This window comes from Sceloporus occidentalis, unplaced genomic scaffold (assembly GCF_023333645.1).
Source record: "Sceloporus occidentalis isolate IW3139 unplaced genomic scaffold, rSceOcc1.0.p SCAF_3, whole genome shotgun sequence".
Taxonomy (NCBI): Eukaryota; Metazoa; Chordata; class Lepidosauria; order Squamata; family Phrynosomatidae; genus Sceloporus; species Sceloporus occidentalis.
The window spans coordinates 210,956,550-210,983,388 of NW_028316983.1; the positions used below are offsets into that span (position 1 = coordinate 210,956,550).

The window sequence follows — 26,839 nt, forward strand, 5'->3', positions numbered from 1 at the left end:
CAAACACTATATGTTTTTGATTGATGCATCACTCCCTTTGTGTTTGCAATATTATATTCCAAAACATTGATTTAAATGAATAAAAATATTGCTATTCATTTTTAAAATATATTTAAAACACTGGATAATGCTCAAAAATATTCATTGCCATAGAGACACATGGAAATGGCATTCCCAATGTCTTCTAATACAATCGATTATGAATAGAAGCATGCTTTTTTAAAAAAAAAAAACACCTCTCTTCTCCTAAATATCTTATGCAATTGAAGCATGTTCAGAAGAATTTGTGAGTATACCGACCAGTGATAGGAAACTGTGGAATGGGTAGGACCCATTCTCCCCTGCAATCCCTTTCCCTATTGTCCTTCACTTTCAGAATAACTAAAAGTGATGTCCTGTCACCTTCCATTCCAGTAAGCAGGCAAAATAAGGCTGATTCTGAAGGGGGGGGGGGGGTAACTGCCCTGGCTCAAAACTAGGGAATTCCAGGAACTGCACTTTTGTGAGTCATTTAGCCTTCTCTATCATAGAGCTCTGGTGCCACAATAAACTATATTTCCCAGGATTTCCTAGCACTGAGACAGGGCAGTTTAAGCAGTCTCACTGGATTATTTCTGCCGTGTGTTTTGGACCTCTCTGTGTCTTCTATCCTTGCCAGTGTCACCACATCATGAGAATATGTTTGGGGTAAAGCAGAATCAAAATGAATACACCTAACAATATTAGGTCAGCTCTGTGTCTCATTTTTCCAGTTGTAAATCAAATTTTGGACTGCTGCCACACAATTTTTAAAGTACACGTAAACATTCATATACATTTTCACAAATTCAGTGGGTGCTCCCCTTATATGGGGATCCAATCCAGATCCCTTTGCATAATGCTGGAGCCCCATTAGAAGTAATGGGTCTCGGGCCCGTGGCACACAGCAGCACACACGCGCCATGGGCACACGCCCCATTAGTTCTTCTGGGGCACATGAGGGGCTTTTCCGGCACGGCTTTCAGCATATGCTGAAAGCTGCATATGGCATGCCCGTGTAAAATGCGGGTGCACTGTATTTTCCAATGTACACATTAATGTAAGCATTAGTGCAAGCATTTTTCCTAGGGTGTGCTTATTTTACAAGCAATTCCCCTTACACAATGTTTTTTTTTTACTGTATTTTTTTAGTAGCCTACCCATTTTTACAGATTTTTCTATAGAAATACTTTTAAATAATCCAGGAAAGCATGAAATCCAGTATGTAAGTAGTTTTGTTTGTTTGTTTTCTTGTTGTTTTGCAATAGATGTGGTCATATAACAAATGAGACTGAATAAACCTATGTGATAGCAGGAAATAGCGTTTCTGCCTTGAAATGTTGTTTTACATAAAGAAAAAGCTCTTTTTTGTGCAAAACAACTATCTGATATCATCTGGCCTGGGAGGGAGTGATAAGCCAGGCCCAACTCCATCAGTCCTAGCCTGAGAAAGTAGAGCCCTTCCTCCATGCCATCTGTCATCATCCGACCTCAGAGGAAGTGAAAAGGCAGGCCCAGCTCCATCAGGGTTAGCCAGAGCAAGAAGAAGGGCCCTCCCTCCAGTCCATCAGGCATGGTCCAGGCCTCAGAGGGAGAGAAGAAACACTGGACTTGATCCCCCTCACCACCACCATTCCCTTCTCCTTTTGTGTCATGTCTTTTTAGATTGTAAGCCTGAATAACTATCTGCAAGTGTTCTGAGAGCCTTTAGGGCTGAAAAGCGGGGTATAAATACCGTAAATAAATAAATGTCTAATAATTTCTGTTAAGCTATCAATTCCCAATCCTGGTTGAAATAGAGGCTGGAAAGTGATCAGATAGGGTACATCCTGCACAGAGCAGAGAGTTAGGCTAGAAAATTTCCAGGTTCCCTTTCAATGCTTTGATTTCATGAGCCATCACCTGAAATATATCACCCACCCTCACTTAAAATAAAAGAAAGAGAAAGAGATGAAGGCCAAGGAGTAGTGTCATGCAACACCTTCACTGATTTCTGTGATAATTATGCAGAATGCCCAAGGTTTCTCAGAGATTTAGAATGAGATGCACTTAGCTACATAAATTTTTCTCTGATACTACTAGTTCAAGAGATAAAATAAGTGCATAGTGCAGGCAGCAAGTGAAAAGCAGTGTGTGTCATTAAAAAAAAAAAAAAAGAATGCCACCTGTAAGAATAGGCCCTGACAGGCCTTTATGTATACAAATGGTGTGATTGCTGCACTTGCTGGCAGTTGCATCTCTGGAAAGCCAGTTGCAAATTCATCTGTCCATCAGTTTGTCTGTCTATTTGCCTTCATGTTTTTAATAATAGTGCCCTTTTGCACATTAATCATAAAAACCATGTACTCTATACCATTTTATTCCCTCTTGCTTTTGTAGCTACAATTTGCTTTCTGTTTTTTACAACTGAGATGTAATAAATTACATTAAAACTTTTTTATGCTGATCACTTTAACATGTTGTCTTTTCAGTTGCTTCACAGCACAGTGCTACACTTTCAATCAAAGAGTTCGGATTTCCAAAATTAGCTGTGGTCTCTGTGGAATGGCTCACAGCTCCTTTCTTCCATATTTGGTTTTAATGGCCATCTACAACAGTCAGGCTATAGACTTTGCTTCAGACTGTTATTAAAGGGATCATTAGAAGTGCTATGGGTACGAGTTTAATTTCATTCAGCAGTTTGTTTGTTTTTAAAAAACAGAATTCAAACCTGTTTGCTTGCTTTTGCAAGCCATCTGACTCTAATGTCAGCAGGGACATAGCCAAGGGGGGGTCCTTGGGGTCCGGACCCCCCCCTTCCATTAGATAAAATGAATGGTGTGTGCCGCTGTGCTGCCACACCCAAGCCCCATTATAATGGTGGCACTTAGTCTGGACTCCCCCCCTTCCCAAAATCCTGGCTATGTCCCTGATGTCAGATGACAAAAAGAAAAACAAACAAACACCTTTCTTCAAGATTATAAGAGGCTGCACAGTCATTTAAAGTTCCACTGTATCTGAGGACTTAGGTCTGAGTCAAGATGAGAAGAAAAGCAGAGGATTAGAAGCTTAAAGAGCAGATAAAAATAAGTTTGAAACAAGCTTACTGACAGAAAGGGAAACAAGTTTGTCATGACCTTGCCATAGGGAACAGAAGCAGTTTACCAAAGATTTCTAGCAAAGCAAAGACAAAGGACATTTTGAGACTGTGATTCATTTGCCATTTTTTCCTGCCACAGTTTCAGATGTGTCAGCCATCGCTAAGGTATTTTGAAAGGATGAACTTTGATTTTTCACTTAAAAGTGTCATCTGTCCTTAAAACAAATACTGCTCTGATTTAATTTTTTTTGTTGGTGTTATTTTTGTAGAACAGCATACTTAGCTTTATAGCAGCTGCAATTGCATAGTCCTGTTATGTATAACCACAATAAAAGGCAGGAAGTATCAATATTCTGCATTGCTGCAATACCAGATTTAAGAAAATAGCCAAGGCAAAAGAGAGAAGGAAGAAAACATCTCATTTATATTGTTATGTTATTGGCTCAGGTTTCTGTTGACTTAGATTAATCAGCTACAGTTGTTATGAAAAAGGCAAAATGGGAGTAATCTTTCTAGCTAGAATTCCTTTGCCTTATTCAGTTTGTGATAGCCATGGTAGCTGCTGCCTCACTAGAAACAAAATATATGATCTTAGGGGTTCTTTTTCCTCCCATTTCTCCTTGTATTGAGATAAAAAACATGCACATGTACACATAAACATTTTAATGTTGCTTAAATCTTTTTTTTAAAAAAAGTATTAAAGTTACCATTAGCTTTGCTACTTTTGATCCATCTTCTTATCCTTCTACCTTTAAACCATACAGTCCAATTGCCCTCTAATAAAGTGTGACATTTTAATTACTTGGCTAAAACTAGACCTTATGCATGATGCAAGGAAGCTACTGAAAATTATATCTCTCTGTGTTACACATTCAAATGCCACACATCATGACAGAATCATTCTGTGCATCTCTGGTTTCGCACCAATGGCAATCATGATATAGGCCTCAGTCCTATTGTTAGTCCCAATTAGATCAGATCTGTTGAATCAAAGGGAATTACTGATGTATTGATTCATCATTCAGTTCTTGATGGTCTACTCTAGGTGTGACTAAGCAATAGGATTCAGGTCATAGAGTGAAAATAGGGGGAAAGCAAAATATAAAATCATGAAATGCAATTCAGCATGTCACCAGTAAAGGGGCACAAACTGACTTGAAATGCCATGTTCATGGCAGCCCCATGAAATAATAATCAGCATATCAGTTTTAAGGGTGCTAGGTCTGTATGCCCTCTGTCCCTCAGTCTTCTGAACAGGGAGAAGTCCAGAACATCTACTATGAGTATTACCCAGGTGTCTGTTTTCAATGAATAAAATTACTGAACACTTGCTGGCGTTTTGCACTACTACAGTCCATTTAAAAACATACAATATGACCACAGGTAAGGAACCACAGCTAATTATGCCAACAGATATTCCAAATTTGTCTGCTTTTCCTTTAGATGTCTTAGAAGAAGCAGATGGACCCATCAGTTTTATTAGTGTCCAGACTCAGAGTCAAAACAATCTTTTATCTTTTTCTCTCTTTGTTAATGCCGAACACAGGCCAAATTGTTCCTTGGTGATGGAGTACTAACTAAGGGGCAGTACAGACCGCCCCAAAAGGGCGACCTGCAGCCACTCCTTTTCACACTGGATTAGGGCCAGCAGCCCTGTGGCCCCAATCCAGAGTTTTTTGGGGCCATGAAGAAGCACCAAAATGCCACTTCTCCATGGCCCGGAAAAGGGGTGTCCTTGGGGATTCATGCCCCCAGACACCCTGGTGCTAAAGAGGAGAAAGGGGCAGCCCCTTTCTCCTCAGGATCATTCCTGCGGCCATGTGGTTGCCATGGGAACAATCTGCTCCCCAAAAGGAGCTCCATTTCGGAGCTCCTTGCACCGACACTGCCAGGCTGCCGTAAGCTACCTGGGACAGCACGGAGATGTCATGATAAAGATGGTGCCATCCATATGTATTAGGGTTGCAGAGTGTGCAGTTGCCACGCACTCTGCAACCCTAATTTTGGTGCCAACACAGCGCTTTCAGGCCACGTTTACTGGGTCTAAGCTCCATTCCACTTCTCTCAGAAGAGCTTATTCTTTGACAGACTTTTCCAGAAGGGAGGGAGGAAGGAAGGAAGGAAGGAAGGAAGGAAGGAAGGAAGGAAGGAAGGAAGGTAGGTGGGTTCCTTGGCTGGTCACTCTGACAGAGGCACCAGGATTATCTCCTGTAAATCTCACTGATTCCATTAAGCCTCACTTTAAAATAAACCAATCTCATTGAATCAAACCGCAGCCATACAACCAAGAATCTCAGGCTATAAGTCAGAGATGTACAAAGAGTGGGCCCCCAGATGTCACTGGACTAACTCAAGTTCCCATCAGCCCTAGTAACCATAGTTGATGTTGAGTAAATATGGGGGTCTTTGTTGCTTGGTCCAACAACAGCTGGACGGTCACATTTTGCTCACTCCAGTTATAAGGAAACTTCAAAAGTTTCTTTATAGCAATCCAAATCTCATCTTATTATACAATTAACCCCATATTGAGAAAAGTCTTTGCTAAGACCACCTCTGCCCCCTCAAGCCCAGAGTAATGTAACATTTCCCCACCACCTCACAATTCCTTCCTTCTTGGGGACTCAACACCCCTGTGGGTTTTTAAAGATCAGTAGCGTGGATGCATGTTAAATCACAGGCCGAGTGGATAGTTAAACAATAATAAAAGTTTATTTTAACACAGAATAGGCAAAAGTAAGTTGACATGAAGTTGTTACTATGTCTTCTTTTGTTGCATATATACAAGTTTGGTTTTAACTTTCTAATAATAACTCAGCTGCACAGGCTATACTATCACTCCAGAATTTATGTAACCCAAACCCCTCTTCCTGAGTCTGGCTACACTGAGTCTCTCCTCTCTAGACTGTCCAGAACTAATATTGTCCCTCTCTGGACCTAACAGACCCCTCCTTGGTCTATTATCAAATTACTGTTCCCTCAGTCTCTAATCCTAACTGTCTCCCCCACTGAACTCCAGCTTCATCCCTCAGGATTCCAAACCCTAACTGACTCAACCCAACTGCCAAGCAGAATGTTCAAACTCCTCAGCCAGCACCTGATTGGCTAGTGGATCTCTGGCTTCTGACTGGCTGGTTTGTAAGTCAGTTCGTCACAAGTACAAAGACGCAGGGCCAGAGACTGGAGGACTCCTGGGAACAATGAGGTGATTGAGGGCTAAGGTCAACTCTGCCCTCCACAAGCCCAGAGGACAAAGAGGCAGCACAAGATACTAGAGGGCTCCTGGGAACAACAAGGGGACAGAGGGGATGAAGCACCAGATCCAGGCCACAAGGGCCAAAGGAACTTGACAAGAGACCAGGAGAAAGTGGAAGAACTAAAGGAGGGAGGACATGAGAGGGGAAGAGTAACAGATGGGGGAGGAAAGGAGTAGAGAAACAATCAGACAACAAAGGGGAGGGATTGCACAGAGAGGCAAACAGCTACTGAGTGGTGGCAGCAGTGGTGGGTGGCACTAATGTTGAGAGAACAACAGTTGACATAATGGATAACATTTGTTTAGCACTGTGTGCAGGGATGTAATGGTGACCCTCATTGCATAGCTCCTCACCTAGAAAATCCCATGATGAAACATTCCAAGTGAGACACAGGAAGAAAAAGGAAGAAACACAAAGCTAGAAAAACAGTGGAAATCACACTTGTTAAAGGAGCCAAAGGCAAACCCCAAAGACGATGAGGCAAGCAGGAGTTCCGCTAAAAAATCCAAAACCTATCCAGAGCAGCCCAATACATATAATAGGAACATAGAATGTGAGAAGCATGAGCCAAAGGAAGCTGGACATAGTAAAAATGGAAATGGGTTGCTATGTTAATACATAACAGTACAGGGAGTAAGCAAGCTAAAATGGACAGGAATGGGCCACTTTGTGTTCTACTCAGGGAATGAGAATACACGAAGGAATGGGGTAGCACTCATACTAAAGAGAGATGTGGCAAAAGCAGTAAAGGGATATAATGCCAAATCAGACCGAATCATCTCAATAAGGCTCTATGGAAAACTTATGAATATTACCATAATTCAAATATATGCACCAACCACAGATGCAAAAGAGGAAGAAATAGTGAGGTTTTACGAAGGAGTCCAGGAAGAAATTGACAACACACCAACACAGGACATTAAGCTAATCATAGGTGACTGGAACACCAATGTTGGAAGCAAAAACAATATGCAGATTCAGATTAGGCAAAAGAAATGAAGCAGGTGGGCATCTGATAGATTTCTGTGAAGCCAACAATCTATTCATTGCAAACATCTTTTTCATACAACCAAAGCGAAGGCTATACCAGATCAACAACACAAAAACCAAGTAGATTAAATAATCGGAAGCAAAAGATGGAGAAGCACCATTTTGGTAGCCAAGACTAGACCGGGAGCTGACTATGGCACACACCACAAATTTCTTGTTTCAAAAATAAGAGTAAAACTTAAGAAAAGAACAAAACCAGTCCTCATACCAACATTTGATCTAAACAATATTTCAACAGAATTTATAAGGAACAGATTTGAACTAATAAGCATAATAGACCAGGAACCAGAAGAACTATGGTCAGAAGCCAGGAACATAATAAAAGAAGGACATTTACAGTCACACGAATTGCAAAATAATAATAATAATAATAATAATAATAATAATAATAATAATATCAGCATGTGCTTTATATACTAAACAGGGCCTTTGACTGCATAGATCATGAAAGACTATGAAACACCCTTAAAGATATGGGAGTGCCAACAATTCTGATAGTCCTAATGAGGAATCTTTATTCAGGACATTAGGCCTCTGTCAGGACAGAACATGGAGAAACAGAATGGTTTGGCAAAGGGGGCTGCATCCTCTCACCCTATCTATTCAACTTGTATGCAAAACGTATTATACGAAAAGCAGGATTGGACACAGAAGAAGGAGGAGTGAAAATAGGAGGAAGGAATATCAACAATCTAAGATATGCAGATGACACCATACTACTAGCGGAAAACATCACAGACTTGGAATAACTACTATGGAAGATCAAGGAGGAAAGTGCAAAGGCAAGCTTTTTGTTGAACATAAAGAAAACAAAAATAATGACCACAGAAAATTTACACAGATTCAACCTAGACAATGAAAAAATAGAAATAGTAAAATAATTCTCATACCTGAGATCAAATATCAATTAAAGTGGGGACTGCAGTCAAGAAATCATAAGAAGACAAAGAATGGGGAGGGCACCTATGAGAAAACTAGAAAATATCCTAAAATGTAAAGACATACAACTGAGCACAAAAGCTAGAATCATCCAAGCTATTACAATGTATGGAGGTTAGAGCTGGACAGTTAAAAAAGTGGATAGGAAGAGAATTAATTCCTTTGTGATGTGGTGCTGGAGAAGAGTGCTGAGGTTACCATGGACATCCAAGAAGTCAAACAAATGGGTCCTAGTGCAGATCAAACCAGAAATCTCTCTGGAAGCCAAGATGACTAGACTGAGGCTGTCATACTTTGGCCACATAACGAGGAGGCACAACTCACTGGAAAAAAAAATAATGCTAGGAAAAGTAGAGGGAAGCAGAAAGAGACGAAGGCCACATGCTAGAAGGATGGACTTTATCAAGAATGTCATGGGTATGAATTTGCAGGACTTGAGCAGAGCAGTGGAGTATAGGGAGTTTTGAAAGTGTCTCATCTACAAGGTCGCCATGGGTCAAGATTGACTCCAGGGTGGATAACAACAACAACAAGGCATTTAAATCACATATTTAAAAGAAATGAGATTATAGTGGTGATTAAAAAAAAAGATCATGTAGCACCTTCTCTTATTTAACTAAGGTGCGTTACAGACCACCGAAAAGCGGCGGCCTGCAACCGCCCCTTTCCCCGCCGGATTGGGGCCTCAGCAGCCACAGCGGCAGCCGCTGAGGCCCCAATCCGCCACTTTCCAGGCCACGAGGAAGTGGCAAAAGGCCACTTCTCCAAGGCTTGGAAAGGGGTGTCCTTGGGGCTTCAAGCCCCAAGGACACCCCGTGGTGGCAGGGAGGAGGAGAAAGGGGCCACTTGGCTCCTTTCTCCTCTACGTCACTGGGTGCAGCCATCTAAAGGCTGCGCCAGCGACGCAAAACCAGGAAGGAGCTCCGTTTTGGAGCTCCTTCCTGCGCTGACGAAAGGGCACACTAAGCGCCCTCACACGGCGCGACGGCGTCATGTCCGCACTGCCTCGTTTGGAGGCAGCGCGTTTGTGACACCATCATGGCAGCCCCCATGTAGATGGGGCACCGCCATCTTGTACGTCCTCAGGACATATTAGGCTTGGGGGCGTCAAGAAATGACGCCCCTTTTTAAACCTAGGACGTCCTGAGGACGTCCCTTATGGTGGTCTGTAACGCACCCTAGAATATGATAGTGGCACAATATAGTCAACACCTCCAGGCACATTGTACAATGCTACGATTTAACTTATAATATCAATAGTAGGATCTGATTAAAATGATCATAATGAAAGATCTATCCATGACAATATATCTTCACAACAATTCCACAGCCATGAACTTTTAAAAAATACATACCAAGCTAACACTTTGACTCATGGTGGATGGGCATTTCATGCATGTTTATATCAGTTAAATTAACATTATGCACCAGGCCTTTGTAAATTATCTGTTCATACAGGGGTGAAGGTGAATTAATACATTATTTAATGATAACACATGACTGCTGGATCACATCTTTTATATTTTATGTTTAGCCCTCCCAGCACCAAAAGCTGATATTTCCGTTCCAGGTTTTTGCTTTCTGACTGACACCATTTTAGCTTTCTTTGGTCTCAGAACCAGGAAGAAAGCACAAGAAATGGGACTTGGTGGTAATTTATTATAATTAGATTTATAAATTCATAAATAGATGCATATGTAACTGAAGTCAGAAAGCTTACAAGAGCTAAGTATGCAAATGCCTATGTCATACAAGATCTATGACTATTTGACTGTAAACCGCAAATAATATCAAGAACAATCCAAATCCAATGACCATGTGTCAGTGAAATACTATGATACTAAATGTGAATATTGATTTGTTTTTGTTTTTTAAAGATATGTGCAGAACACAGCATGCTCATGTATATTATGTCAGTATCAACTTAGCTAATAAGAACATCACAAGTAATCAGATGCTGGCTGAAGCTTCAGCTCTCTCCATGCATCCATAGGGTCAGACTCTTTTTCCAAACTATTCCATTTAATTATTGAAATAACTTGGCAAAAATGTTGTTATATAAAAAGAATATTTTGGGAACTGTACTGTACACTTATTTCTCAAAATTCTGAGTTTTTTAAATAGCAAACATATAAATAGGAAGCAGTATCTACATATTAAATATAGTATATATTAAATATATTGGGTTCATAAATTCTTGATGTTAAAATAAAATCTTATCCATACAGGCACATTTGTATTGACAACAACAAAAAGATTTTAAAAAGCAAAAGTTTAAAAGAAAAATTAAGTTACATATTATGGAAGAAAATAAGCACAACTGAATTTTCTGATCTCCAGCAAATAACTGATGCAATATATCACTTCGCAAGTAATGGATGATTACACTTCTTTGGCATCTGCAGTCTTCTTCAGTTTAGCCGTGCTCACAGGCTTACAAGAATATGTTATATACAGGAAATAAGAAGGGGTTTTAACAGTATGCATAATTAACCTGTGGAACTCATCGTGTCAAGGTATTATTAAGACCAAGAGCTTAGCAGGTTTTGTAAAATGGATAAGACGTTTATATGGGAACATTTGAAGTTACATTAAATAGGATAAAAACATTAACAAGGATAAAAACGTAAGCCAATAGCTAACTGACTGCAGTGACAATGAAACATCTCCCATATGCCATGTCTGTCTATTTCAGAATTTTTGAAACAGCTCCTCACAACAGTTGAGTGTTCTCCAGAAAAATATACTGGTTGCGTCATCTTACAGGATGCCTTCTCTGTCCAAGCAGACATTGGTCACTTGGATGCCAAATGATTTTTTTTCACAAGATGACCTACAGCCTTTGTAAGCCAAATGTCTGGTATCATTTTGAACTCATAAGATTCAGCTTCAAACTTGTGTTAGCAAAATTATGACTGTTATAGACAACCATGGATGTTAAAATGTGTTTGATGACTGCCAGACTGCAATCAGAAATATGGTTTCCAAAGAACAAAGCTTTCTCTTGAATCCCCCATGAGTTTGGCATGAAAGAAGGACCTTCCCCAAAGGTCTCAAACCCTGTTATGTTTTGTATGGGGAAATGTGGTCCTTCAGATAGTCTGGACCCAAGCCATGTAAAGGCATTATAAGTCATAACGGGCATTTTGAATTGTGCCTGGAAATAGGCTGGTAGCCACTGGATCTATCATACCAAGGAAATTGTATGTTTTCTGCAAACAGCTCTGGTTAACCATCTGGCTGCAGCTTTTTAAGCCATGTGAATATTTTGAACTCTTTTCAAACATAGCCCTATGAGCAGTATTATATAGTAAACCAAATGAGATCTGAGACATGTATTACCTCAGACAGATGACGCATCTTGAGGAACAAGTGCAGCCAGCACACTAGCTTTAACTGTCTGAATTAATTTGGTGTGAAACAAATCTGAAAAACTAAAGGAGCTACCACTCAAATTGTCCCATTAGTAAAAACATCAATTACAGCCTTGACATAGAATCATAGAATCGTAGAGTTGGAAGAGACCACAAGGGCCATCCAGTCCAACCCCCTGCCATGCAGGAAATCACAATCAAAGCATCCCCGACAGATGGCCATCCAGCCTCTGTTTGAAGACCTCTAAGGAAGGAGACTCCACTACACGTAACTTTGGGTAAATTTCCTACTTTCATCACAGATTTGATGGAGAAAAATTAGAGTTGTTTTGTTTTTAATTGTGTATGTAAGGAAGTGAAACTGACAGATTCATCTATCCTTTACTTCAAAATAGCATGTGTGTTATAACTGAACTATGTCTCTTCCCCTTTTGTGCACAAAATAAGGATGTAACTCTTTGCACATCTTCAGACATGAGAATGAATAATTTCTGAAATTTTCTCTGCAATGCAGGAAAAACAAGTATTTCTGTACAGTCTTTTGGAGTTTATCACATCGCTTAAAAACCCGATTTACCCCTTCCATGTTGATGTCTCTTGCATGATAAGGTCAGGTATTATCACATGAAAAATGCCACCAATGCTGCTGCCCTGCTGAAGCCTGGCTAACCTCTGACTAGAAGCTGTGCTCAGCTGGACAATTTGCAAAGCCAGGAGCTTCCTGGTTTTGAAAAGAGGCTGGCTGAGCAGGGCTTCTAGCCAGAAGTTAGTTCAGATTGAGCCTGGAAGCAGCAACGGCAGCATTTTGTGTATGATAATATCCAACATTATCCCAAAAGTGACTTCAGTGTGGCTGGGGTAAGTCAGGTTTTTTTAAGCCATGCGATAAACTCCTTTGCCTCGTATTCACACACCTTTAAGTGATTCTGGAAATTATTGGCATAAACCCCCCAATTTTGCACAAAAAATGTGTTTTTAGAAACAGTGGATGTTTTTAAATGCAAAAATATATTTTCCAAACTAAAAAATAATATTTATGCATATGGGTACTTTCCAGAAATGTAGTTTTTCAAAAAACATTGGTGTGTTTTGCTCAAAAGCCACCAAGTTTGCATTTGGTGAATCACCACCAAAAGGAGCTACTCCAAAGGGGGAATAGCCACATTGGGGCAGTCAGTCACTTCAGGGGAACAAAAGTGCAAAGGCTAGCCATGCTGCTTACAAGGCAAGGTTGCATTCTGTTAATTTACAGTGCACTTTACCATTACATTATCATCTGTACATATACAGGCAGTTTACAATAGGAAGAAAAGAGAAAAAGAGATACCAGTTGTGAGAGTCAGCCGTTACAGTTCTATAGACCAGAGGAAAGTGGAGACGGTTACACTTTAATTGATGGGACAGGAATAGGGTGCTAGTTGTATTTAAAATGTCCCCCCATTCAAATGACCTGGATGGTCTTGGCAACACAACTCCAGGGTTGAAAATGCTGCAGGTGAATGCCAATTGGTACATGGGATTTGATCATAGATGACCATTCAAACCTGACATAAATCATAACTCAGAAAATCATAGAGTTTAAGAGACCACAAGGACCATCCAGACCAACTCCCTGCCAGGCAGGAATGCACAATCAAAGCACTCCGGACAGATGGCCTTGCAGCCTCTGGAAGAGACTCCACCACTTTCCAAGGCAACATGTTCCACTGCTGACCAGCTCTTATAATCTAGCAGGTCTTCCTAATGTGTAGGTGAAATCTCTTTTCTGTACTTTGAATCCATTGTTCTGTGGATCCATTGTCCTTGTTCCTAGTCTCTGAAACAGCAGAAAACAAGCTTGCTCCATCTCAATAAGGCATCCCTTAAAATATTTAAACATGGATATCATGCCACTTCTTAACCTTCTGGGCATGATCCAGTTTGTTCACATTATTCTTGTGATGGACAAAGCATTCCAGATAAGGTCTGACCAAAACAAAATAGAGTGGTACTATTAATTCCCTTCATCTAGACACTATACTCCTGTGATGCATTCCAATATTGCACTGGCTTTCTTAGCTGCCTCATCACATTGCTGACATCACATTGCCTGTGGCTCACTAAGACTCTAGAACCCTTTTGCATGTACTGCCAAGTGTCACCCATTCTATAATTATGCATTTAATTTTTACTACCTAACTTTAATATTTCTCCCCATTAAAATTTATTTTATTAGTTTTGGCCTAGCTGTCTAATCTGTTATGGTAATTTTGAATTCTGATCCTGCCCTCTAGGCTATTCTCCACTTCTCCTAATTTAGTGTCATCTGCATTTATTACAGAGATCTGTTTGCATGACTCTGGAGGAGTTAATCTATCTCAGTTTTGTACACCAGTATTCTCTGTTCAGCAGGGGGCAAGACATGGTGTTGGAGTTGCAGCAGTCTATAAAAAATCCTCAAACACATCCCAGACCAGGTACCCTGTCACTCAGTTTTCTGGGATTGAGCGTATTTGCCTGAAGCTTGGTGGCTGGGACAGATTAGGCATTCTGTTGGTGAGATCTGCTGAAATTTGCTGGGAGGCTCTTTTCTCTGTCCCACCATCTGGTACATTTGGTTGGAACACAAGAGAGGGCTTTCTCAGTGGCTGCTCCCAGAATAATTGCTGTCCATGGGTGTAGGTGAATGTTTGTGTTACTGATGTATGTTTTAATCAAGATTTAATTTTTTATTGTTTAATCTTGTTTGAACTTTTTTATCTTGTGGATTTTTTTTTACAATATTTTCTTTAAATTGTTGTAATCCATTTTGAGTCCTGATCAGGGGAAATTGCAGGATATAAATAAATAAATAAATAAATAAATAAATAAATAAATAAATAAATAAATTTTAAAAATATGTTTCCTGGGATTTTTGCCACCACCACCACTACTTTCACACAAAAATCATGTGTTTTTCTTTGCAGAATAATTTCTTGAAACATTTCATTTTGTGCAAATTTGGCATTATTGTGTGCTTTCAAGTAATTTCAAATATTCTTAGCAGAATTTCTTTAGTGAGGCTTTGCCCTTGCCTTCCTCTGAAGCTGAGAGACCATGGCTTGACCCAGGTTACCCAGAGAGTTTCTATGGTACTAGTCCAAAGCACTAAACAAAATTGCGTCTTTTGTAATACAGAGTAAAAATTGCACAAAATTCTTGTTTATGTGCTCTTGGTCCCAACCAGGTTTCCCAAGTGTTGGGAAACCAAGGCCCGGTACATACCTGTGAAAAAAGGTGGGCTGGCAGTGGCCTGATTCCATCCAAAGGGACACCTCAGCACCCAAACTGCGTGGCGTCCCTCTGGAATAAAAAGAACCCGGTTCTTCTGGGTTCTTTTTGTGTTGTGTTGTGTATGTCACGAGTGCGCCATTGGTTTGCCCACTAGTAAAGATAAGGAAAAGAAACACATCTATGCCACAGACTGAAAAGAATAATCGCCATTACTCATTTTGAAAACTTGGGCCTGGTAACACCAGCCTAAAGTGGCGTGCCTCTGGTGGAGTACCGGTGGAGGCATGCCACTTTAGGCTGGTGTGTACCAGGCCCAAGTTTTCAAAATGAGTAATTGGCGCACTCGTGAGATACGCAATGAACAGCGACGTGCAGATGCTGCGCGTCATCATCATCATCTTGGTGGTGCCCATGTGAAGGGGACACCGCCATGATGATGACACCTGTACGTATTAGGGTTAGGGAACTTGCGGTTGCCACATGCTCCCTAACCCTAGTACCAGTGGAGACACGCCACTTTAGGCTGGTATGTACCAGGCCCACATTTTCAAAATGAGTAATGGTGAATATTCTTTTCAGTCTATGGCATAGATGTGTTTCTTTTCCTTATCTTTACTAGTGGGCAAACCATGGCATGAATCATTTTGGTCATGGTTGGGAATTTTTCAGCATTCCATATGTTCTTTAAGTGAAATAGCAACCCTAACCAAAATAGCCAGTGCTGAGGATTTCTGAGCGTTGCTGCAGTTCAACCACCTCTGGAAGACTGTATGAGTTCCACCACTATTATTGATAGTGGTAACTATGGGGCTCCCCAGACCACCCCAAAGTTTCTCTTCGGAGGGACGCCACAGCAGCCAAACCGCGCAGCATCCCTCCAGACCAAAAAGGTGTGTGGGACGATGTCATCAGTTGATGCACTGTGATGCATCCATGATGCAAGCGTGGCACCCAGAAATGCGGATGTGGTGCCACAATTGTGTCATGCACACACATGCCGTATGGATGGCGCCTCATAAACATGGTGCTGTCCATACGTGTTAGGGTTTTTGGAGCATGCAGATGCTGCGTGCTCTGGAACCCTAAAATTGGCCTCAGGGTGCCACAAACTGGCGGTCTGTACTGGGCCTACTGTAGACCCATCCAGTCAATGGTTGAAAGGCAAGTCAAGTGATATGTAAATCCCACTGATTCAAGGGGTTTGCTTTGATTGTTTCTAATTAGGATGTTTTAATTTTATGCTGGGTGATTTTAATGTGTTCTATATTCATGTGTTTAAATAGTTTTATTTATTTTATCTATGTTGTATCTTGAGCCTTGGGATCAGGCATGTAATAAATAAAAATAAAAAATAATAATTCAGGCCTGCCATAATCAGTGCAAAACACTATCTCTCATTCTACCATATTGCACATGCATTCTGATACACCTCTCATGTTTGAACATTGTTAAGGAGAACACAGCTTCTGCCTCTATGATATGCTACCTCACAAAAGAGAAATGTGTCTTTATATCATGTCATTCATTTCCTAAAATATTCCCTAAAGAATCCTGACTAGCCCTTTGCTTCATGTTCAAATACAATATGGCTGATCCTCTCCAGTTTCATTATGCGAATTATTCAAAAGTTGGCTTTCTTTTGCCCTAACTAGATGCCATCTAGACACATGCATCTTTCTATATATTTGTATATGTTTAAAATGCAGAACACAGTATTTATGACTATTGCCTCCATCTGAAAGCCAGGTTTGGCAGCAGGTTCAGTGTGTGTTTCAGAACTACTGAGACAGAAGGACCTTGGGGAAATAATGTCTTGCATTGTCAACCTGTCTGCTTAGATCACCCTAGAATTTCACAGATTCCCTCCTCCCCCCCCCCCCCCAGCCACTTCCCATAGTGTAATTTCTGAGTGCAATTGCTACTTTAAAATTTATATGCTAGAAAAGACTCTGGTCAAATCCAAAGCCATTATCAGTGTGAGACAGGTATTGTGCAATTACTAAGAAGTGGAGCTGCACTCTTGAGAATTGAGAGCTTGGAAAAGTTACTTTTTTGATAGCAGCTCTCAAAATCTCCCAACCAAAATGGCCTTCTCACAATATTAGTATGAAATTCCATTAGGTAAACATTGCACAATCATCAACTTGTCCAGAGCTTGGAAAGACTACCTTTGTGACTATAACCCTCAGAATCTCCTGGACAGTCTGGATGGGGAATCCTAGGACCTAAAGTCCTGAAAGTACCTTTTCCACTCTGGGTGTCTTCCAAACCGCCTGATTCAGACACTCAGATGTTATAATGTTCATCTGCAATGAAAAGCAAACCAACAAGCAGCTGCTCTTGCATAACCATCCATGTGATGGGACAGTGGCAATGTTGGGCATCCTGGAGGAGCAGAAGGTTCGTGCACACTAATTAATGGATTTCTGGAGACAAGACCAAGAATATAGCTGAAGAATAGTCTTCTGGTGCACCCTTCATGAAAGGACCTTGATATGCAGGTAAGGTTGTGTGCATGGTGTTGTAAACATAAGAATATGAAAGGTGCATTGCTGGAGAAATTGGGAAATTTATTTTAAATCTAGTCATGGCTATTTTTAACTCTCACTAGCTGCTATTGGTGATCACATGGCCTTCCCTTTTAGTGGTCTCAATGGAAATGCTGCTGGGCAGATATCAACTCTCACCCAGTTTACATCTTGAAGAAGAATAAAAGATACTCATTCAAATGTGTACACTTACGCTATCATAATTGTTCTTCTACATTTGTTCTAACAGTATAGGACTAGTGACTAAATTGTTGCTGTGTATCACTGATTTACACTGAAACCTCTGACATTACACAGAGAGATTAGGGATGGGAAAGAAAGTCACATTAAATGAGTTTTTTTTTTAAAAAAAATGCCAATCTAAATTTAAAATTACAATTTTAGCTACTGACTGTCTGTGGAAAAAGTCTTTGAATGGATCAGTGCCCCACCTGAAACCTCCCTGTTCTTTTTAAATAATAGCATTTGAAAGCAATAATTGTTTGACTGTTTAGCTATAAAAATTTCTCTTGGTTTTACCTGCAACAGTTGTAATCTGTTTTGAGCTACCTTGGAAAGGCAGATTAATTCAGGCAGATGCAAAGTCTTTGGTATCCCATCCTCAGAAAGCAATAATGAGCAACAGATTCTTTCACTGTCCCCAATTTTAATTATATGTATTTATTTATATTACATATAATTAAATACATGTATTAAAATAGGGCAGAGGGAAAGATTCTACTGGTCATGGTTTATTTATTTATATTCAGCATGGTGTATGGTTTGAGCACTGGAATATGACTATGGAGGCCAGGATTCAAATCTCCATACAGCCATGGAAACCCACTGGATGACCTTGAGTAAGTCACCTTCTCTCAGCCTCAGAGGAAGGCAAGAGCAAACCCTCTCTGAACAAATAACGCCAAGAAAACTCTGTGATAAGGTTGCCTCAGGCTTGCCATAAGTCACAAATGACTAAAGGCACACAATAATGAACAACAAATTTGTTTGCATTAATTACATTAACAGTTCATCTTTATACCAGTGATCTTAAAGTGGTGTAAATGCTTTTAATTTACTCAATTTAATCTTCAAAACTCTGTTGTAAGGCAGTATGAGATTATAGTGACTTTTCCAATGTCAGCCAGTACTTTTCATGGCTCTATTGGAAGTCCCAAGTGCAAGTAATACATTTCTGTCCAATTCGCTTGAATCCTGCTGTTAAACACAACTAAAATAGACCAATTCAATCAGAGGATTTACCTACATATTGACTCTCCATTCAGTAGTGAATTAAATTGGTTTACTGTGATCAGGACCAACCAACAAAATCCAGGCCATTATCTCTCAATATCTCAGCAGTCCTGTAGTCTGTTATAATGTGGATGGAGGTGAATCGAGATTATACACATTCTGTTTCTGACCTCATTCCATTCATTCTGAACAGTCATATTCACATATAGTTCATAGATGCATATCAGCTAGAGCTTGCATGCATAAGTGAGGAGCCTGCTTTATATGAGAAAACCTTTCTATGGACAACAAGGGAATGCCTCACTACTAAAAGAGTAGAGCTATGGTTGCCATTAAAATGTCGACTCCACATTTACTAGCTTCTGTAGTTTCTTAATGTTACATTGGTAGAGTGCTTGCTTTATTATCATTGTATAAATTTACAATATACAATTGTTTTATAGATACCTGATATCTGATATATGGTGGAGAGATGCATTACATTAAGTATTTATGTGTCTCAGTATAATGCACTGTAAAAGGAAGGTGAGTATGGTATGAGGGGCAAAAAATAAGTGAAAATAATAATGCATACCTCAGTTTAGTCTAAATTCACATCTTACACACTAACACCAGCTATTTAGTATTACATAATACTTCCAAACGAATACTAACTAGTTAGTTATTTGAAATTGGCTAATATATATTCTCCTTCATTTTCTATCCCATCTACTGATCATGGTCATTCATCTCCTTAGACACTGTGTGCAAATGTCATCCCCCTTACTTGTCTCCTTTCCTCTCCAACAATCTGTTTTTCTATGGTTCTGTCTTTTCAGCTCACTGGTGCTAACAACATATATCACTCTTACCTCCAGTCCCAGTGTGAGGTCTAGCAAACCACCAACTTTGTTATTCCCTTCAGATATTTAGCATTTGGTTAATGACCATTCTTCCACAGCAATTAAGGACTCCCTGTGAATCACAAGAGCAGCCTCCCCAAGGACCCCAGAAACTTCTACGATAACAGAAGGAAAGAACAAATGGCTCAACAGTTCCCAGGCTTTCCATGTTTCTAAATATATGAACACTCTGCTTCTGGTCCCATGTGGACTAGCACATGTCCCTGTAAATTCTGACTTTCTAAAGTTCCTCCAATAAATGCCATAAGTGACAAAAGACATGGGGATGATGTAGTCCATTCTCTTCCATATTTTCAGTAAATAAACTAAAGAAAAGCTAAGGAGAAAGATTATGTTTGCTGGATTTTTGCCAATTTGTGTCCGTAGTGGACTACTTTTTATTGTTTTAAATTTCATATGAGTTTAGCAAAACAGCACATAGGTAGTGGTTCGGAAGTATGATAGAAGAATGCACTCTCTGATGAAGTCACATGGAGTAGAACTTGTTACAACTTTGAGGAATATAAAAAGACAACATGATTTCTGAGTGAATACATTGTAGGGTTTGGGACTAGGAGGGAGATAGCAGTGAGACAACTGGGCTTCTATTCCATGGCTCTTTCCTTTAGAGCTTCACACAGAGAAAGTTAAGGTTGTGAGAAGAAGAAAGAAAAAACGGTAAGTATAAAATCAGAAAGGAGGTGTTTTGCTATTTTTCAAAACAAAATGTCATTGTAAAATGTCATCAAAACAGATGTCATTTTACAATGCACAGCAATGCACAGCAATGCACAGCCCTGCCATTTTATCCTTCTGATGTTCTAGTGGGTGGACCTTGGCTATCTCACCATGAATGAAGAAGATGAAGGTCTAAGTATAATAGTCAAATGAGCTGGTCTATTGCCTTATTTCAGTAGGGTAGAAAAAACAGTTATCCATGCACATTCATTTTCTCAAAATAAATTGTTGAATTGCCTGCAATGTGACATTCACAGGGTCCGATGTCCCCCTCCCCAAATTCATATGAAGCAGCTATTACTCATAGAAAAGTCTGTGGGATATGAGCATTACCCAATGAACCCATGTGTGTGTGTGTGAGTGTGTGTGTGTGTTAGTTACAGATGTTATGAACTTCCACAGAAACCATAATACAGGCAACAGCTGACCAATTGGAAGCGGTTTTCAACAGGTACTTGGCTTTCTGTGCTATTAATTTGCTACAGGTTCACTTTCAGTGTGACAAATCTAGCCTAGTTTTCCTGTCGCACTCGCTAAATCTAGGTCAGAAATAAAAGGTCTAAGTGACTCTGAAAGGGGGGGAAAGCAGGTGGTGATTTTTCAAGCAGTTAATCGAAATCCGGTTAATTGTCTCTATTGTGCTCTCAGGGAAGGAGCTGGGTAAAATGAGAAGCAAACTACTTAATAGTACCAGTGTGTATAAAGCCATTTCCTCTGCTGTTTGCCCTGACATTAAGAGAGGGGGTGGGGGACCCTTTTGCTGTTTGGAAGGCTACACTGGTTTCAGCCATTAGGTAGTTCTCTGGATTGTATAAATGTACAGGACAGAATTCAATCCACTGTTTAGACAATTGACTCTAATGGAGTTATTTTGCATTATACCTACCTATTTAACTGAACTCAGAAGCTAGTGGAATAATTTTGTGCTATCTTTTTGCAATTTAAACTGTGCTTTATTCATCACAAAGAGCAAGAGCCTCCTTCTATACTCTGAAATTCTCTTCTGTGACTGTGACTGGAGGGAATAGAAAGAAAGATAACTCCTGAGATTTGCTGCTGTGTGAATTCAGAGCCTTTCCATGTTAAAGCTTCTGTTCCCATGACCCAAGAGAATGTATTAAGGCCAAGTTAATCCAGGACAGGATTCCCAGTGTTGTAGTTACATATCATTCCATTGATCAGCAGCACCAGCTGGATGCACACTAGTAGTGAGGTCAAAATGGCCTTCCAAACTTTGCAGCCTGGCATCAATGAGAAGCTGCCAAAAAGGGCAGAAAAGGAACAGGTGTATATAGAGGAGGGCACGCTCAAGAATTTTTAATCCCCTCAGCCCCTTCACATCCAAGGTTTTTGATCATGATCACTGCATACAACTCTACCAATTTAACTATCTGTGGTTCTCAGCTGCTGGCAGTAAGCAAAACTGAGAAGGGGAAAATTGTGCAACATTGATGTCACTCTCAATAGATCTTGTTGCACTTTTGAGACTAACTGAACAAAAGAAGTTAGTCTCAAAAGTTCTAAAGGGTCCATTTGGATACTGACATTCCACATTTTGGCTATGTCTCTAAACTTTGAATAGATATTGGGAGGACATGGAAACACAACTATAGTCATCTGGACTCTCTCCAGAAATGACTAACTAATCTGGGCAAACATTCTGATCTTATTTAAAATGCACTACTTTCTGTATAGAAACAGGGGAAGAGTTGAATGTTTTTACCCCTGAGAAATAAGGTTTTTACAAGAAGTCTTGAAATGCAAAATACCTTATAGTGACTGACTATTTTTTCAGTATGGTATCTTAATGTGCTGAGACACATTTATTCTCCCAGGACGATACATTTGTGAATATTCTTTCTAAAATATTAGTGGCTAGTCCTGAAGGGAAAGGGATTATGTATCAGAACACTACAGAAGGGACTTTTAAAAGTAAGGTTTCAATGTTGGGAAGCTCTGAACCTAAGTGTAATTAGCATATGGTCCATGATACCTTGCTGCTTTTTCTGTTAAATGAAGCCCCTGATATGAGTTATATCAAACAGATTTTCCCACATCTTCAGCAAAGCCTGTGAAAATGGTTAAAAAGACTGACCTATTGATAGACTTCATAAGGAAGATGTATGTTTTATTGGTAAGTACATGTCAGCATGGGGCATTTGCAGAGCTCAGATGTAGTCTAACAGCTTAGAACATTGTGCTTCCATACAGCTTCAACTGATATCTCTGTGATAGGAAGAAGTGGTTGACATCTTATTTGATATTGCTAGTGCATAAATACGCTAAAGGCATCAGATCCCATCTGATCTTGAAGCTAAGCAAGGATCAGCTCTAGTTAGTGGGTAGATGGCAGACCAGCAATGAATATCAGGTTCTATAGGCTATATTTCAGAGGAAGGAGCTGTCAAAACCAATAGCAATAGTGGCTTCATTTATATACTGTTTCATACCACACTAAGCAGTCTACAACTGTAAGCTAATTGCCCCCAGCAAACTGGGTATTCATTTTAGCAACCTCAGAAGGATGCAAGACTGAGTCGCCCCTGAGCCCCTGGCTGGGATTGAACTCACAATCTTGTGGTTTGTGAGTGGGTGGCTGCAGTACTGTCATTTAACCACTGTGCCACACGGGCTCCTGAGGATCCCTTGCCTAAGAAAACCCTATGAAATTCATGAGGTCACCATAAGTTGACAGGAAGTTTGAAGGCACATACACTCATAAAGCATGCCTAAAGCTGTGATAGTACACATATGTTGGATGTCCAGAGAGTGAAAAGTGCTTCTTTCTCCCTGCTATGGCTAGATAACAGCAGCAGGACACTTTCAGGGTGCATAACCATAGTCAATCTGTAGCTGGAGGGGTCTGTTCTGATGCACTGTCTGGCTGCAGTCAGAGTAAATGCACTGCTCAAAGAGGTACCTAAATATCTCCTTACATAATATTCTCAAAAGTATTTATACAGGGGTAGCCCCTAGATATCCCTGGATAAGTCACCAAGATAATTCCACCCACCATGTTTAGTACCAGAATAACACATGCTGCGGTTCCTACTCTGTGAAGTTAAGAACAGCATAGCATTACCAAAAACTTTCACACTCTGTAAATTGAAAGTTTTAGAAGAGATTTTAAAAGTATTTTGGATTTTATTTCTTTATTTGTATTTAGAAGTTTCTTACTCCTGCATAAATCCTGCATAAATCCAGTATGACACATGTTGACCATAGGATATCCAGTGAGGCTTCAAAGTGTGAGTGTGTCTGTATGTTTGAAAGCCATGTAGTTCACACTGTTTGCAGATATTACCATTTCTTCATTAACAGGCAATAATTTGATGATGAGACCTGTGTTGCATTGCACCTAAAAAGTTTGAAGCCCAGTTCAAATCTACGCTCACTGCATGTTTTGAGTTAATTCATTGTTCTGTAGTCCCTGTTACTTTGCACTCATTGTCAAGACACTGAAAGTCCAATCCTACCACTTTTCAGAAGTACGTCCCACTGAGTTCTGTAGGGTTGCTCTCAGCTAACTGACCATGTGCAATTTAAATGAGAAAAAAACTTGACAATAGGATGCTGAGGGTTTTCTTCAAACTGTCCTGATTAAAGCTACCAATTAGAATGCAATTCATTTTCCCTCCATTCATCCCTCGTGCATAAGTGAGGGGTGCAAGTCCAAAGACCACGAGGATAGAGGGAGGACATGCATGCCTATGTATTATGTGTACAGATTTTTAAGCTTCAATTTGATATAGAAAAAGAAACTTACATGAATGAATTCATGTAAATGGACTGTCCAGAATGATCCATCCATGCCTAGCTGACACACAGCTTTATTAATATTATATGTGTTTTAATCAGCCATCTTTAAAAAAAGAATAGATAACAAATTCAAATACTTGCAACATATCATTCTTTTCCTTTGTTTGTTTGGCATTGCTGTGCATGTGATTAGAAAGATAACAAATAATTGAATCCAATAAATACATAAATGGAAATGTTACATATTTTATTTATTTTAGCATTATTTATGACATTATTACACGAAAAACAATATCTTAGAAAGTGTGTTGAAAACAAAATGTGGAAAAAGAGCAATTCAAAGAGAATTCTGTGTGAAAACTGTTTTCCTTATCAGTGCATTCACTCAGTATGTAGCAAAGAATTCTTATATCTTGAATGGTTACAAAGAGATGAGGTGCAGCCTGTCTACCAAGGGAATGGGTTTTTTAAAAAATAAAATAAAAATAAACTAATGTAGAAAGAGAGGAGAAAGAGAGAGAGATAAGTAAGGAATACAAAATAGTCAATATACTAAGAACAATGAAAAAAGAATATTAAGAGCATTGCAATTCCCAGCAAACAAGAAAATAGACCTATTATATAGCATTAACTCTTAGACCAAGTCCAACCAAGCTATATTATCATTTCTTTATTGACAAATAATTCAAACAAACAACATTTGTCTCATAAAGCGTAAACCACCCCAAGCACTTAAAAATCAATGTCTGCTTTTTGTTTTTAAGCTCAGCTTTGTTTTGCATTTATTTTTGGTCGGTCCTCTCTCAGATGAATATGGCCGTTCATTGTCCGAATTAACAAACTTGCCCTAGGACATCTTTTAAAAGTCCATTTTATCTAGAATCTAGAGATCTTTTATGAATCACACAGATGTCCATACAGGCGCGTGGGAAGAGGGAATGTATGAGTAGCATTTCAATAAAATCCTCATAGACTCTGTTATTTTACATATGTCAAAGTAGACGCTTATTCAGCTGTCAATCCGCTTGCTATATTTAACAATTAGTTTAATACACAGGCTCCTTGAGGACAAAAGGCAGAGGGGCTGACAATTTTCTGTATGGTTGGTAGATCATTTATAGCCTTAGGCTAATGAGTGGTCGTTTATTTCTTTGACCTCTTCTTGAAATGCCAGTAATAGTGTTTGAAGTGAGGTTCTGGGGTTGCCATCATCTATCCCTGATTTCACATTTCTAATTAGGCCAAATGTATTCCAATCAAAACGAAGGAAATGTGAAAATGTCCTAGTCAGAGAAGAGTAGTTATAGTCCTGTTCACCAAAGACATGATCCAAAACAATAATAGTAATGATGGTGACAATGAAAATGAAATTCTACTTTCAAAGAAAATCCCAGCAGACCACAGCTCCTGATCTACCTGTCTGTCTATCTATCTATCTATCTATCTATCTATCTATCTATCTATCTATCTATCTAATCTATCTATCTATCTATCATCTATCTCTATATCTATCTATCTGGATATTTGATTATTTCACAGAGAGGGATAACCGGAAAGTGAGCAGTAAGTAGAGCTCCATTATGACATGAAGGTATTTGAAAATCCTGTGCAAAATTGCACTGATGCAGTACTGTTAATATGCTTAGTGGAGTCAGGAATTAACTAAAATGCTACCTGACTTCCCTTCAGAAATGACCCTTCTGGAATAGGTTTATTTATTTATTCACTTATGAACAATTTCTACTCATACTAGACCCTCAAGGCAGCACACAATGATTAAAAATACAGTACAGTGCACAGCTAACATTCAGATCCAAATAAATATGCTTTATTAGCAGCCAAGGGAGAAAACACAAATCAAGGATGAAGGCTGGCAGAATACAAAGAAAATATTTCTACAACTCACAAAAAAAAATTATTAGAAAAGAAATTAATCAGGACTTTCTCAAGGAAGAAATTTCCACAATCTACATTCCACAAAACAAAGGGCCCTTGCTTTAGAGAATATTTAGTGGATCACACATGCAATCTTGTACATGTGTAAGACAGAGTCATTCTAAACAAGCTTGAATTATACATAAACCAGAGATACACTAGCTGTACTGGGCAAATATCAGTTTGAAATATATAATGGTGGCTTTGTACAGCCATCACCAGCTTGGTGCTTAAAGACGGCTGCCTGACTGAGCGGGTAGGCCATGTTGCCGCCGGAGCGGCGACGCAAGGCTCTTGGTGCGCCCCAGAATGCTTTGCTGGGGCGCGCTTGCTTGCGATTGGTGGCTGGGGAGGGAAAGGGAGGGACTTCCACCTCCAGAGGGCCGCTCTAGGAGGAAGGTGGCCCCTCTTGTTGGTTGCCCTGGTCCTCCAGGGCAGCTGATTGGCTAGGCTGCTCTGGGGGCGGGGCGACTCCCTTCCCAGCACCCACCTGGGCATGGCCTTTATAAGGCCTCGTGGTCTGGTGCGCGGCACCATTTGCTGCTTGGCTCTCCCACCCGCCCTCCCTAGGGTGTTTGGTGCTTATCACAACTTTGGGGCGGCAGCAGAGGGTCTGGATCTGGTGAGCATGGTCTATAATAAGTGCACTGTATCGGGAATCCCTATGGGACACGGGAGTGATGAGAGCATGTGTTGTGGCCATTGCGGGGGCCATAATGTGACACTGCTTCCCGGTGACTAGGGGCTTTAATTTAAATGCAATCAATAGGTTGCACGG

General features: G+C 39.9%; 1 pseudogene; it reads left to right on the top strand.

The window, feature by feature from the left end:
* The first annotated feature begins 6,826 nt into the window (after nucleotides 1-6,826).
* Nucleotides 6,827-26,839, top strand: part of LOC149317435 (protein CFDP2-like) — a 36,610-nt pseudogene continuing 16,597 nt past the window's right edge.